General features: G+C 49.2%; 1 protein-coding gene across 13 annotated transcripts in view; it reads left to right on the top strand.

Annotated features, from left to right (window-relative positions):
- The first annotated feature begins 12,305 nt into the window (after positions 1–12,305).
- Positions 12,306–13,994, top strand: part of SLC8B1 (solute carrier family 8 member B1) — a 37,385-nt gene continuing 35,696 nt past the window's right edge. For 6 of the 13 annotated variants that reach the window (XM_078337388.1, XM_054238938.2, XM_054238936.2 and 3 more), the window contains exon 1: positions 12,306–12,964. The gene's annotated coding sequence lies outside the window, so the exon portion shown is untranslated. Of the gene's footprint in view, positions 13,443–13,994 lie in introns of all 13 variants that reach the window. The other 7 variants (XM_078337386.1, XM_054238932.2, XM_078337387.1 and 4 more) reach the window with 4 other exon arrangements.

Genomic DNA, 13,994 nt, shown 5'->3' with positions numbered 1-13,994 from the left:
CCCTGAACACTCAGCTGGAGTTTTAAAGAACACTTAGGCCGCGCCCGGTGGCTCAAGCCTGTAATCCCAGCACTTTGGGAGGCCGAGGTGGGTGGATCACAAGGTCATGAGATCGAGACCATCCTGGTCAAAATGGTGAAACCCCGTCTCTACTAAAGATACAAAAAATTAGCTGGGCCTGGTGGCGCGTGCCTGTAATCCCAGCTACTCCGGAGGCTGAGGCAGGAGAATTGCCTGAACCCAGGAGGCGGAGGTTGCGGTGAGCCGAGATTGCGCCATTGCACTCCAGCCTGGGTAACAAGAGTGAAACTCCGTCTCAAAAAAAAAAAGAAAGAACATTTAGGGGCCAGGCACTGTGGTTCACACCTGTAACCCCAGGACTTTATGAGCCTGAGGCAAGCAGATCACTTGAGATCAGGAATTCAAGACCAGCCTGGCCAATATGGTGAAACCCCGTCTCTGCTAAAAATACAAAAAATTAGCTGGGTGTGGTAGTGCGTGGTAGCTACTCAGGAGGCTGAGGCAGGAGAATCGCTTGAACCTGGGAGGTGGAGGTTGCAGGGAGCTGAGATAGCGCCACTGCACTCCAGCCTGGGTGACAGAGTGAGACTCTGTCAAAAAAAAAAAACAGGAAGGAAGGGAGGGAAAGAGGGAAAGAAGGGAAAAAGAGAGGGGTGGGGAGTTGGGGAGAGATAGCATGGGAAGAAATGCCACATATAGGTGAAGGGGAGGAAGGCAGCAAATCACACTGCCATGTATGTACCTATGCAACTATCTTGCATGTTCTTCACATGTACCCCAAAACCTAAAACGCAATTTAAAAAAAAGAAGAAAAAAAGAAAGAGAAAGAAAATAAAGAAAAAATACTTTTTTTTCTAAAAAAAAAAAAAAGTGCTATTTCTTTTGACCTCCGTGCCAATCTCCTTTTTATGCTGACTATAAAAAGGAGATTGACACGGAGGTCAAAAGAAATAGCATTTATTTAGGAAACAAAGAACTGCAACTCGCGTACACTGAATCAGGGCAGCCCCGAATAGCAACCGTAAGGCAAGGGCAGGAGACGTTTTTGTGAAGGATTCCCACAAAAAGTTGTTTTCGGAGGCAGTTCATTGGCTGGGCGGAAATCGTCTATCGCAAGCCCATTCTGATTGGTTAGTTCATTAGGGTACGCCCAGCTGAGAGATGTAGAAGGCGGTGGATTCTGACTTCAGTTGTTAGCCAAAGTTGGCACATTCTGCGATCTGACCGTTAGCAGGTGTGAGTGAGATCCTCCCACGGTCTCCCGACTCCACTTTAGAAAGCCTTAGTTGTAGCCGCATCATTTTCTTTCACGATATTTATGTAATTTCTTCCCTCCCCTCCCCTCCTGCACACTCATGAATGGAAACTGAGGAAGGGCAGAGGGCTGGGTTTTTGGGGTGGGAGGTGTTGTCCCCTCCTCTGAGGCTTGATGAGATAACTGACAGCCGGGGGTGGGACAAGATCAGGACCACGTGTAGGACAAGGTTGGGGAGGGCCTCTGTGTCCCTGGAGGTCAGGAACAGAGGGAGCAAGGGAAGGCCAGAGGGGCCCGGTTTTGGAGGAATAAGCGGAGGCCTCTAGAGATGGCCAGGGACATGGGATTCACAGCTGGACAGCGGACAGGCTGTGATTGAGGACTGTTAAGGCAAATCCCAGCAGACGCAGTTGGCTCGGTGGCCTCTGCACTGCAGGAAGCTCCCCAGAAATCACTCCTTCCTCAGCCTCTCCTGGAGGGTGAAAGGAAACCAGATTACCCCAGACAAGGGATGCACAGGGGTCCTCAGCCGTGCTGGTGGCCGAGAGCTGCATTGTTCCCACATTTGATGATCAAGACTTAAATTATTTTCTGGCCAAATGCAGAGGCTCACGCCTGTAATCCCAGCACTCTTCGAGACCAAGGCAGGTGGATTACTTGAGGTCAGGAGTTCAAGACCAGCATGGCCAATATGGTGAAACCCTGTCTCTACTAAAAATTCCAAAATCTGGTGGGTGTGGTGGCGGGTGCCTGTAATCCCAGCTACTCAGGAGGCTGAGGCATGAGAATGGCTTGAACCCGGGAAGTGGAGGTTGCAGTGAGCCAAGATTGTGCCACTGTACTCCAGCCTGAGTGACAGAGAGAGTCTCTGTCTCAAAAAAAAAAAAAAAAAAAAAAAAAAACAAATTACCAAACAGGCTGGACATGGTGGCTTCCTGCCTGGAATCCCAGCACTTTGTGAGGCTGAGGCAGAAAAATCGCTTGAACCCAGGAGTTCAAGGCCAGTCTGGGCAAGATGATGAGACTGTGTTTCTACCAAAAAAAAAAAAAAAAAAAAAAGTGAAAAACAGATCACCAGCCAGAAGCAAAGGCAATCAGCATTTTCCTCAGGCAGCAGTCACACTACTAACCATCACCCTACACTGCTGCCTGAGGAAAATGAGTCATTTTTGTCACTAAGGCAGAGAAGGCACTCAGAGCACATCACACCTGCTCCAAGAATTCAGTTTTGCAGAAGCCCAGCTGCTGTAACTGCCTGTCATTACTCTAAGACCAGTTTGATCTCATAGCTACTGGAACACCCTGCTGCAACTTTAAGAATAGCTTTACCCACTCCCGTAACTCACCAATCACAGCTTCTAGCTCCTCAAAACTTTGCTAGTGCCAATGAACTTTTTTTCAAGACAATGCATTTCCCTCCTTTTTCTTTTTTGAGACAGGGTCTTGCTCTACTGCCCAGGCTAAACAGCAGTGGTATGATCATAGCTTAGAGTAGCCTCAATCTCCTGGACACAGGCGATCCTCCTCCTTCAGCCTCCCAAATAGCTGAGACTACAGGCATGCATAACCGTGCCTGGCTAATTTATTTTTATTTTTATTTTTGGTAGAGTGGGGTCTCACTGAGTTGATCAGGCTGGATCCAAACTCCTGGGCTCAAGCGATCCTCCTGTCTAGGCCTCCCATAGCACTGAGATTACAAACATGAGCCACCATGACCTGCCCTTTTCTCCTTTTTATAAAACATCCAACCTTCTCTTTGTTCTTCAGACACACTGAAGACCACTCAATCTGTGTGTATGTCCCACATTTCAATTCTTGCTTCCCAAATAAAATGTTAAATTTGGAATCACCACTATATTTTTATTTTGACTTCAACAGGAGCATGGAGTTGTAGAGTCAGATAGGACTGGGTTCTAAATCCAGCTCTGTTATTTGCTGGTTGTGTGACCTTAGGAAAGTGATCTTCCCTCTCTGAGCCTGGAAGAAATGAAAGCCTCTCCACACTGCTCCCTAGTGCCACCTCCTTAGACTTTCAGCATGCTTGCAGCCACAAAGGGTGGACTTCATGTCTCAGGATCTTCTTTTTTTTTGAGACGGAGTTTCGCTCTTGTTACCCAGGCTGGAGTGCAATGGCGCGATCTCGGCTCACCGCAGCCTCCGCCTCCTGGGTTCAGGCAATTCTCCTGCCTCAGCTTCCCGAGTAGCTGGGATTACAGGCATGCGCCACCATGCCCAGCTAATTTTTTGTATTTTTAGTAGAGATGGGGTTTCACCATTTTGACCAGGATGGTCTCGATCTCTCGATCTCATGATCCACCCGTCTCGGCCTCCCAAAGTGCTGGGATTACAGGCTTGAGCCACCACGCCCGGCCCATGTCTCAGGATCTTGGCCTGTCTACCTCCTTTCCCCAGCCCCTGTAGAGGGCCACCTCCCACTTCCGGCCAGTTTTTCAGGTCCCCACCATCCAAGGCCACCAGGACGGCTGAGAAGATAGAGCTCCCCAGGCAGAAAACACCCTGTATTAGTTTGTTTTCATACTGCTATAAAGAACTGCCAGAGACTGGGTAATTTATAAAGAAAAGAGGTTCAATGGATTCACAGTTCCGCATGGTTGGGGTGGCCTCAGGAAACTTAAAATCATGGCAGAAGGCACCTTTTCACAGGGCAGCAAGAAGGAGAAATGAATGCAGGAGGATCTACCAAATGCTTATAAAACCATCAGGTGTCATGAGAACTCACTCACTATCATGAGAACAGCATGGGGGAAACACCCCACGATTCAGTTACCTCCACCTGGTCTCCCCTTTGACGCATGGGGATTATGGGGATTACATTTCAAGGTGAGATTTTTGGGAGGGGACACAGCCAAACCATATCATATGCAGACCCTCATCAGCACCCGCCTAGTCAATGCTAAGTGGGTCCCACTGCTGTGACAGCATTGCCCCAGTGCATGGCCTTTGACCCTCCCTTCCTTCAGATCATATCACCCGCTGTGGTCATTGCTGTGCCTCACATGTGACCAGTCACCCAGGGTGTGCTGTGTCTGACCACTGAGCAATCTGCGTTCCTGTAGATTCAACCCCTGAGGATGATATCTAACCTCTAGCTACTGAGCACATATGTGTCCAGGACCTCAGGTAGACTTCCTCATTTAATCTTCACAAAAACCTGAGAGACCCAGGAAATCCCTAGTCCTATTTAAAGATGGACAAGAGGACATGTGACTTGCTCAAGGTCAAACTGAAGTGAGTAGTGAACCTGGGTTTAGCTCAACCAGAGATTTAATTCTTTTTTTTTTTTTGAGACAAAGTCTCTCTCTGTCACCCAGGCTGGAGTCTCTCTCTGTCACACAATCTTGGCTCACTGCATCCTCTGCCTCCCAGGTTCAAGTGATTCTCCTGCCTCAGCCTCCTGAGTGGCTGGGATTACAGGCATGCGCCACCATGCCTGAGTAATTTTTGTATTTTTGATACAAATACAAAAATTATTTGTATTTGGCAAATAATTGTATTTGGCAAAAATTATTTGTATTGGGCAATAATATGAGCCACTTGGCACAGTGGCTTACACCTATAATCCCAGTGCTTTGGGAGGCCAAGATGGGTGGATCACCTGAGGTCAGGAGTTAGAGACCACACTGGCCAACATAGTGAAACCCGTCTCTACTAAAAATACAAAAAGGTGCTCACCTGTAGTCCCAGCTACTTGGGAGGCCAAGGCAGGAGAATCACTTGAGCCCGGGGGGCGGAGTTGACAGTGAGCTGAGATCCCACCACTGCACTCCAGCCTGGGAGACAGAGCAACTTGGTCTCAAATATAAAATTTTTAAAATATGAAGACCTGGGATCAATAGAGAGGAAATGTCTGGTTTGTGATAAGAGGTTGTTGAGATCAGGTGGTTTTTTTTTGTTGTTGTTTTTGAGAAGGAGTTTCGCTCTTGTTACCCGGGCTGGAGTGCAATGGCTCGATCTCGGCTCACCGCAACCTCCGCCTCCTGGGTTCAGGCAATTCTCCTGTCTCAGCCTCCCGAGTAGCTGCGATTACAGGCACAGGCCACCTTGCCCAGCTAATTTTTTGTATTTTTAGTAGAGATAGGGTTTCACCATGTTGACCAGGATGGTCTTGATCTCTTGACCTTGTGATCCACCTGCCTCGGGCCTCCCAAAGTGCTGGGATTACAGGTGTGAGCCACCGTGCCCAGCCATGGAGATCAGTTTTATCAGGCAAATGAAGCCTCCAGATAGCAGGCTTCAGAGAGAACAGACTGTAAATGCTTCTTATCAGATTTAAGGTCCATGTTGAAGTTAATGCTGGGGAGGTATAATGAGGCCGGTCCAACCCCACTCCCCACCGTGGACTGTCCAGTGAGTCCTGTACAACCCCCACTCTCCACCATGGATCGTACAATGAGGCCTGTATAACCCCTGCTTCCCATCATGGACTGAACTAGTCTCTCGGGTTAAATTTTAAGAGCGCCCTGGCCAAGAAGGAAGTTCATTCAGATGGTTACGGGGGCCCTTAGAAATTTATTTTTGGGCCAGGTGTGGCTGCTCATGTCTGTAATCCAGCACTTTGGAAGGCCAAGGCAGGCAGATCACTGGAAGCCAGGAGTTCGAGACCAGCCTGGCCAACATGGTGAAAACCCATCTCTACTAAAAATACCAAAATTAGCTAGGCATGATGGTGGGTGCCTGTAATTCCAGCTACTAGGGAGGCTGAGGTGCGAGGATGGCTTGGGAGGCTTGAGGCCTCCTCTCAAAAAACTAAAAAAAACATGTAAACACACTTTCTCTCTCTCTCTCTCTCTCTCTCGGGATTATACTGTATAAATGAGACTCAAATGGTTTTTTTTGTTTGTTTTATTTATTTATTTTTTTACTTATTATATATCCTTTGTGTCTTTTTTTAAGAGATGGGGGTCTCAATTATTTTGACCTGACTGGTCTTGAACTCCTGGGCTCAAGCTATCCTCCTCCTTCAGACTCCCTAGTAAGCTGGGACTATAGGCTTGTGCCACTGAACCCACTGATCTTGGCTCACTGCAACCTCCGCCTCCCAGGTTCAAGTGATTCTACTTCTGTCTCAGCCTCCTGAGCTGGAATTACAGGCATGCACCACCACACCCGGCTAATCTTTCCTTCTTTCTTTCTTTCTTTCTTTCTTTCTTTCTTTCTTTCTTTCTTTCTTTCTTTCTTTCTTTCTGTGAGACAGAGTTTTGCTCTGTTGCCCAGGCTGGAGTGCAGGGGCACAATCTCAGTGCACTACAACCTCTGCCTCCCGGGTTCAAGCAATTCTCCTGCCTCAGTCTCCCAAGTAGCTGGGATTACAGGCACCTGCCACCACACTCAGCTAATTTTTTGTATTTTTAATAGAGATGGGGTTTCACCATGTTTACCAATCTAGTCTCCAACTCCTGACCTCAGGTGATCCACTCACCTTGGCCTCCCAAAGTGTTGGGATTACAGGGAGCCACCGCTCCCAGCCACTTTGTGTAGTTTTAATGTCATTGAAACAGGATGTTAAATGGCTGATCCCTGGAACCCCAGCACTGGCACCCTGAGATGCCGTGTAAGCAGTGCATCTGTCCTGGGACTGCCATGCTCTAAGGAAGCCCAGAAACCTGCTGGCATGGAACGGTCCCATGTAGAAGTCCCGAGACCACAGGAAGAACAAGAAACAGCAAGGCAACCAAAGAGACCTGCGCCAGAACCTCCTGGCTGAGCCCTGCCCTCATTTATTTGGTTTTTAAAAAATATATAAGAGATAAGATCTCCCTATGTTGTTGTTTTTTTATTGTTGTTGTTGTTCTTTGTTTGTTTTTGAGACAGTTTCACTCTTGTTGCCCAGGCTGCAGTGCAATGGTGCAGTCTCTGCTCACTCCAACCTCTGCCTCCTGGGTTCAAGCTATTCTCCTGCCTCAGCTTCCTGAGTAGCTGGGATTACAGGCACCCACCATCACACCCGGTTAATTTTTGTATTTTTAGTAGAGATGGGGTTTCACCATGTTGGCCAGGCTGGTCTCAAACTCCTGACCTCAGGTGATTCACCCTTTTTGGCCTCCCAAAGTGCTGGGATTAAAGGCATGAGCCACCCTATGTTGTTTTAAGGTCAGGTGATCTTCCCACCCTGGCCTCCTGACTTCCCAAATATTTGACCCATGGAAACCATGACAGATAATGAAATGCTATTGTATTAGGCCTCTACATTTTGGCATGTTTTGTTTTGCAGCAGGAGGTAACTGATACAAGCACAAAATCCTTCTCAACTTTTTTTTTTTTTTTTTGAGAGTGAGTATTGCACTATCACCTAGGCTGGAGTGCAGTGGCACAATCAGAGTTCATTGCAGCCTCGACCTTCTGCACTCAAGCGGTAAACTGACATTTAGCCTACCCTCTGCCAGGTGTCAGGTCCTTTTACTCTCAGTAATAATAATAAATAATAATAATAGCAGCTTCCATTTATTCAACTTTAACAAATGCCTGGCACTATGCCATGGGTTTTATTATATAATCTCCTTGTTCTGTAAAACTATAATAGTAGAGACAGGGTCTTGCTATGTTGCCCAGGCTGGTCTCAAACTGCTGGCCTCAAATGATCCTCCCACTTCAGCCTCCCAAAGTGCTGGAATTACAGGTGTGAACCACTGTGCCAGCCTACATGTAAAATCTTAATCCTCACTACAGCCTGATGAGTGTGCTGTAGGTGGTGTTTTATTCCCCATTTTCTAGGAACTGAGACTCAAAAAGATGAAATAACTCATCCAAGATCAAATAACCAGTAAAGGGCAGAGCTGGGATTTGAACTTGGATCTGGATGACTTCTGAGGCTGCTCCTACAATGTCAAAATGGCCTTTCTCAGCCTGGGGAATAGGCCCTAACCCTAACCACTGTCCACCAGAGCAGGGGTGAACCAGGGACTATCCCAGCCCCATCTATCTCCCTTCTCTGTCCCCAAGGGTTCCTCTCTCCACCTGGTTCTTCCCAGAGGTCTCTCCACAGACCCTCATACTCTCCCCCAACACCCTTGCCTCCTGCTATCCCAGTCCTGGGAGACAGAGAGGTAGTAAGCTGCCTGCTCTGCTGACCTAGAATGGTGATATCTAAGCCTCATCCTAGCTACCAGGGTCAGGCTTTTTAGGGAAGGAGGACTTTTGTTTCAAACTCAGCAATTCTGGAGTAACTTCCCAAGAAGCAGATGACCTGGGGAAAAGCTGACCCCAGAGCAGGCTTGGAGATTGCAACACACAGACACTAGCTGTGAACACCCTGTGCTAGTGGCCGGGACATGGGATGAACCTGGCCTGGTGCTGCTTCGAGGTGCTCCCAGCCTGTGGGAGACCAGAAAGGTAAGTTAATGCATTGTGGTAACAATGGAATAATTTTTATTTTTATTTTTTTCTCTGACATGGAGTCTCACTGTCGCCCAGGCTGGAGTGCAGTGGCACAATCTCAGCTCACTGCAGCCTCCATATCCCAGGTTCAAATGATTCTCGTGCCTCAGCTTTCCAAATAGCTGAGATTGCAGGTTTGTGCCACCATGCCTGGCTAATTTTTGTATTTTTTAGTAGAGACAGGTTTTCACCACGTTGGCCAGGCTGGTCTCGAACTCCTGACTTCGGGCGATCTGCCCACCTCAGCCTCCCGAAGCGCTGGGATTATAGTCATGAGCCACCACATCCAGCCAACAATGGGAATAATTAATAGGGACAACAAACCCTTCCACTGAGGGAGTGTTTAGTCAGCATGCAGCATGGGGTTTAGGGCTTTTCACAGTGTCCTGTTTTAGCCAGGCATGGTGGCTCACACCTGTAATCCCAGCACTTTCGGAGGCCAAGGCAGGTGATTGCATGAGCCCAGAAGTTCAGGACCAGCCTGGGCAACATAGTGAGATCCTGTCTCTACAGAAAATGAACAAAACTAGGTGTTCATTTTGTAGGTACAGCATGACCGTAATCCCAGCTACTTGGAAGGCTGAGGTGGATCACTTGAGCCCAGAAGGTCAAGGAGGCAGTGAGTCAAGATCATGCCACTGCACTCCAGCTTGGGTGACAGAGGGAGACCTTGTCTCAAAAAAGATAAGAAAAAACATCTGGGCCGGGCAAGGTGGCCAACGCCTATAATCCCAGCACTTTGGGAGGCCGAGGCGGGTGGATCACAAGGTCAAGAGATCGAGACCATCCTGGTCAACATGGTGAAACCCCGTCTCTACTAAAAATACAAAAATTAGCTGGGCATGGTGGCGTGCGCCTGTAGTCCCAGCTACTCGGGAGGCTGAGGCAGGAGAATTGCTTGAACCCAGAAGGCGGAGGTTGCGGTGAGCCGAGATCATGCCATTGCACTCCAGTCTGGGTAACAACAGCAAAACTCTGTCTCAAAAAAAAAGGAAAGAAAACACATCTGGAAGGACCTCAGGAAGTTGGTACTAGTACCACCCCATTTCTCCAAGAGGGAAACTGAAGCTCAAAGAGAGGCTCTCAGTGTTTATGGAAGGTTGTATAGAAACCTCATGTCCTGTGATTCCAAACACATCATGCTAGGGATCACAATGTCACCTGCCTGAGGTGGGAATGAGAGGCATGCTCTGAAGGTGGGGAGCCCCGTGGCCATGCGGAGGGGTGAGGAGAAGGGTGGAAGAACACCTAATGGTGGTGACCTGGGAGCTGAGCCTGACAACATAAGAGTTTGTCAGGTGGCAAAGAGATAAGATGTCATCAGGGCAGGGGGCTCAGAAGAGCAGAGGCAGGTGGATGTGAGCAAGAGGACGACAGGTTCAGGGAACAGGGAGCTGGAGGTGGGGGTTAAAGATGACTTCAGAAAGGTGTGCTAGGGCTGGATGCTGAAGGAACTTGAATGCTTGGCGATGGGCCTGGGTCCTTCCGGTGATGAGGAAGCAGGTTCTACCCTGAAGGCAAGAGATGGGAGGATTAGATGTGTGCTAATGCTGGAAGTGCTGCAGGTAGGCGTGGCCTGGGAGGACACACTGCAGCCTCAAGGACCCCAGGCCCAGCCCCCATGCCCACCTCCTCCCACTCCCCCATCCCCCCAACAGAAGAAAAGCTTCCCCAGGAGGCTGGGAAACTGGAAATAGAGGGGGATATTAATACATCCATCAGTAGATCTCAAACTGCTCAGTCTTGATTTGTTTGCCACATTCTTTTAAAAGTGATGCTATGTGCCCCCTTTGGCAGCACACATACTTAAATTGGAACAATACATAAATTCGCAAAAAAAAAACAGGGAAAAACTTAAATACAAATTTTAAATATATATATATATATGGCTGGACGTGGTGGCTCACACCTGTAATTCAAGCGTTTTTGTTACAGGAAATGGGTCCCGATCCAGACCCCAAGAGAGGGTTATTAGAACTCACGAAAGAAGGAATTCAGGTGATTCCATTAAGTGAAAGCAAGTTTACTAAGAATGTAAAGGAATAAAGAATAACTACTCCATAGGCCGAGCAGCCCCAAGGGCTGCTGGTTGGCAATTTTTATGGTTATTTCTTGATGATATGCTAAACAAGGAATGGATTATTCATGCCTCCCCTTTTTAGACCGTATAGGGTAACTTCCTGACATTTGCAAACCGTCATGGTGCTGGTGGGAATGTAGCAGTGGGGAGGACCAGAGGTCACTCTCGTCACCGTCTTGGTTTTGGTGGGTTTTGGCTGGCTTCTTTACTGCAATCTGTTTTATCAGCATATGACCTGTGTCTTATGCTGACCTTTTATCTCAACCTGTGGCTTGGAATGCTGTAACCATCTGGTAATGCAGTCCAGTAGGTCTCAGCCTCATTTTACCAAACCCATTTGCAATGGAGTTGCTCTGGTTTACACACCTCTGACACTCTGAAAGCCAGAGGCGGCAGGATGGCTTGAGACCAAGAGTTTGAGACCACCTGGGCAACATATAGAAACCAGTCTCTACAAAAAATTTTAAAAATTAGCCTGGCTTGGTGGCACATACCTATGGTCCCAACTACGTGGGAGGCTGAGGCGGTAGGATTATATGAGCCCAGGAGTTTGAGACCAGTCTGGCCAGCATAGTGAGAACCTGTCTTTACAAAAAATGAACAAAATTGGCCGGGTGTGGTGGCACTTGCCTGCAGTCCTAGCTAATTGGGAGGCTGAGGTGGGAGGATTGCTTGAGCCTGGGAGGTCAAGGCTGCAGTGAGCCGTGACAGCTGCTACTGCACTCCAGCCTGGGAGATGTAGCTAGACCCTGTCTTAAAAAATTAAAAAAAAAAAAAAAAAAAAAAAAAAAAAAAAAAAAAGACCGGGCGCGGTGGCTCACGCCTGTAATCCCAGCACTTTGGGAGGCCGAGGTGGGCGGATCACGAGGTCAAGAGATGGAGACCATCCTGGCCAACATGGTGAAACCCCGTCTCTACTGAAAATACAAAAATTAGCTGGGTGTGGTGGCGGGGGCCTGAAATCCCAGCTACTCTGAAGGCTGAGGCACGATAATTGCTTGAACCCGGGAGGCGGAGGTTGCAGTGAGCCGAGATCGCACCACTGCACTCCAGCCTGGCGCCTGGCGACAGATCGAGACTCCATCTCAAAAAAAAAAAAAAAAAAAAGCCGTGCTATTAGAGGGGAATGCTGAACCCAATTAGTATCTCAAAAGGATTTCGGATGAAACAGCCAGAACATTCGTGGGTAGGGTGGGGCTTTCTCCACCTGGGATTTTCTCAAATCCTTTGTCACCATTCATTACCAGGAGCAGCTTGACACCCTCTGGTCCCTCCACCCTCGGGAAATGAACCTCCTCGTTTCACCCTCTAACTGTCCCTCTCTGGCTACCAACAGTCCTACCCATCTGCTTGTATCTCAATTTCAAAGAGGAGGGAGAGGACGGTGGAGAGAGTGAAGACCCTAGGAAGCTCCTGGGAGCTGTGCCTTTAAGGGCAGGGGCGAGGCGCTCCTTCTGGGGCGTGTCCCGAGGGGGCGTGTTCTGAGGGCGCGACCGGGACAGGGGCGGGCCCGGACGGGAGGAGTTGAAGTCCGGACGCTGCAGCGGGCGGGACACTGGGACTGGCGGCTTCGCGGGCGGAAGGTCGGGCCGAGGGCCAGGGACCTGGAAGGCCGTGAGGCCTGGCTAGGTCGAGGTTCGGAGTTTGCGAGCCCCACGCGGGGTCCGAGGTAAGACAGGGCCGCCTTCCCGCATGGCCGGAGGACCCGGCGCCCCGAGTTCGGCTTCTCAGCCTCCGTCCGGATCGGGAAACGGAGCACGGAGATGTCCCTGGGGTCTCTTCCCTGAAATGCGCAGCCCCGATTTCCCGCCTCTGTCCCTTAGCAGATCCGTGACCATCCGAGCGCTGGGCGTCGGTCCCTGCGTATTGAAGGCGCTCAATACGTGCTCACTTGTGAATCAGTAAAATAAATCAGCGGCCCAGAGAAACAAGACGCATGCTGATCTTCAGGTGTTGGGGACACCAGGGACACGAGCATTTATTGAGCTCTTATTGTATACCCCGCCGGCCAGCATTTGTGTCCATTTCACAGATGAAGAATAAGAGGCTCAGAGAGATGAAGTGACTTCCCCAAGGCCACACAGATAATAAGTGGCCGAGAGAATTGGAAGCCAGGAGCGTCCCGCTTCAACTTGGTGCCAGAGTAACTCGGACTCCACTTGGAGTGGTTCAGGAGAACCACGGAAGAAGAAGGTTGTGTCTTCCGTGGACAGGTGAGGAACCGTGGCCGGGACAGGCACCTTTCTGACCTCTCTTCCCCTCCCTACTGCCTCTCCTCCCGTCAGGCTGTCAGCACATTGAGAAACACCTGTGCGTACTTAAAGACAAAAAACGTTTTTATGGGCTTTGGTTTTCCTGATTGCAAAAATAAGACACACTCATCACAGAACACGTGAAAAAGCCAAAAGAGGAAATTTAGTTTGCTGAGGACTTTTGTTTTTCCAGCTTGATTACTTTGAAATAAATTGAAGCTGTTTTGACCCTGGTCTTGAGGGAAGAGGTACATGGTCATGACCAGCCCAGCCCCACTGCTAACCCGCTGTGTGTCTCTGAGCAATCCACTTCCCTCTTCACCTTAAGTTCCCCATTGGAGGGGCTGCTGGCTCTGTGAGCGTCTTGCTGTGTGACCTTGGGCGGGTTGCCGAACTCCTCTCCTAGGCGTGGTGATTCCCAGCACTTTGGGAGGCCAAGGTGGGCAGAATGTGTGAGACCAGGATATCGAGACCAGCCTGGCCAACATGATGAAACCCTGTCTCTACTAAAAATACAAAAAAAAATTAGCCAGGCATGGTGGTGTGTGCCTGTAATCCCAGCTACTTGGGAGGCTGAGGCAGGAGAATCACTTCAACCAGGGAGGCAGAGGTTGCAGTGAGCCGAGATGGTGCCACTGCACTCCAGCGTGGGTGACAGAGTGAAGTTCCATCTGAAAACAAAACTCCTCTGAACCCCTCTCCCTGCTGTGCAGGTTGGGGGTGACATTTCCAGAATTGTTCTGAGGACTGGATGAGGGAGGCGTGGTGCAGGGAGGAAGCAAGCCTGGCTTCACCTCTCCGTGCCACAGTTAGTTCATCTGTAGAGTGGAATGGTAATGCCACCCCCTCTCGGCATGTTGTGGGGACAGGATGAAGTCATCCATGTTAAGCTTGGCTCCTTATGAGACAGAGACAGCAGCATTGCTTAGTGGGCTCCGTAGAATGTGGCAGGGAAGCCTCTCTAGGCCTCAGACTGGCGGCCCGGAGGCCA

The sequence above is a fragment of the Callithrix jacchus genome, chromosome 9 (genome assembly GCF_049354715.1).
Source record: "Callithrix jacchus isolate 240 chromosome 9, calJac240_pri, whole genome shotgun sequence".
Taxonomy (NCBI): Eukaryota; Metazoa; Chordata; class Mammalia; order Primates; family Cebidae; genus Callithrix; species Callithrix jacchus.
This window is presented reverse-complemented; position numbering and strand designations above follow the sequence as displayed.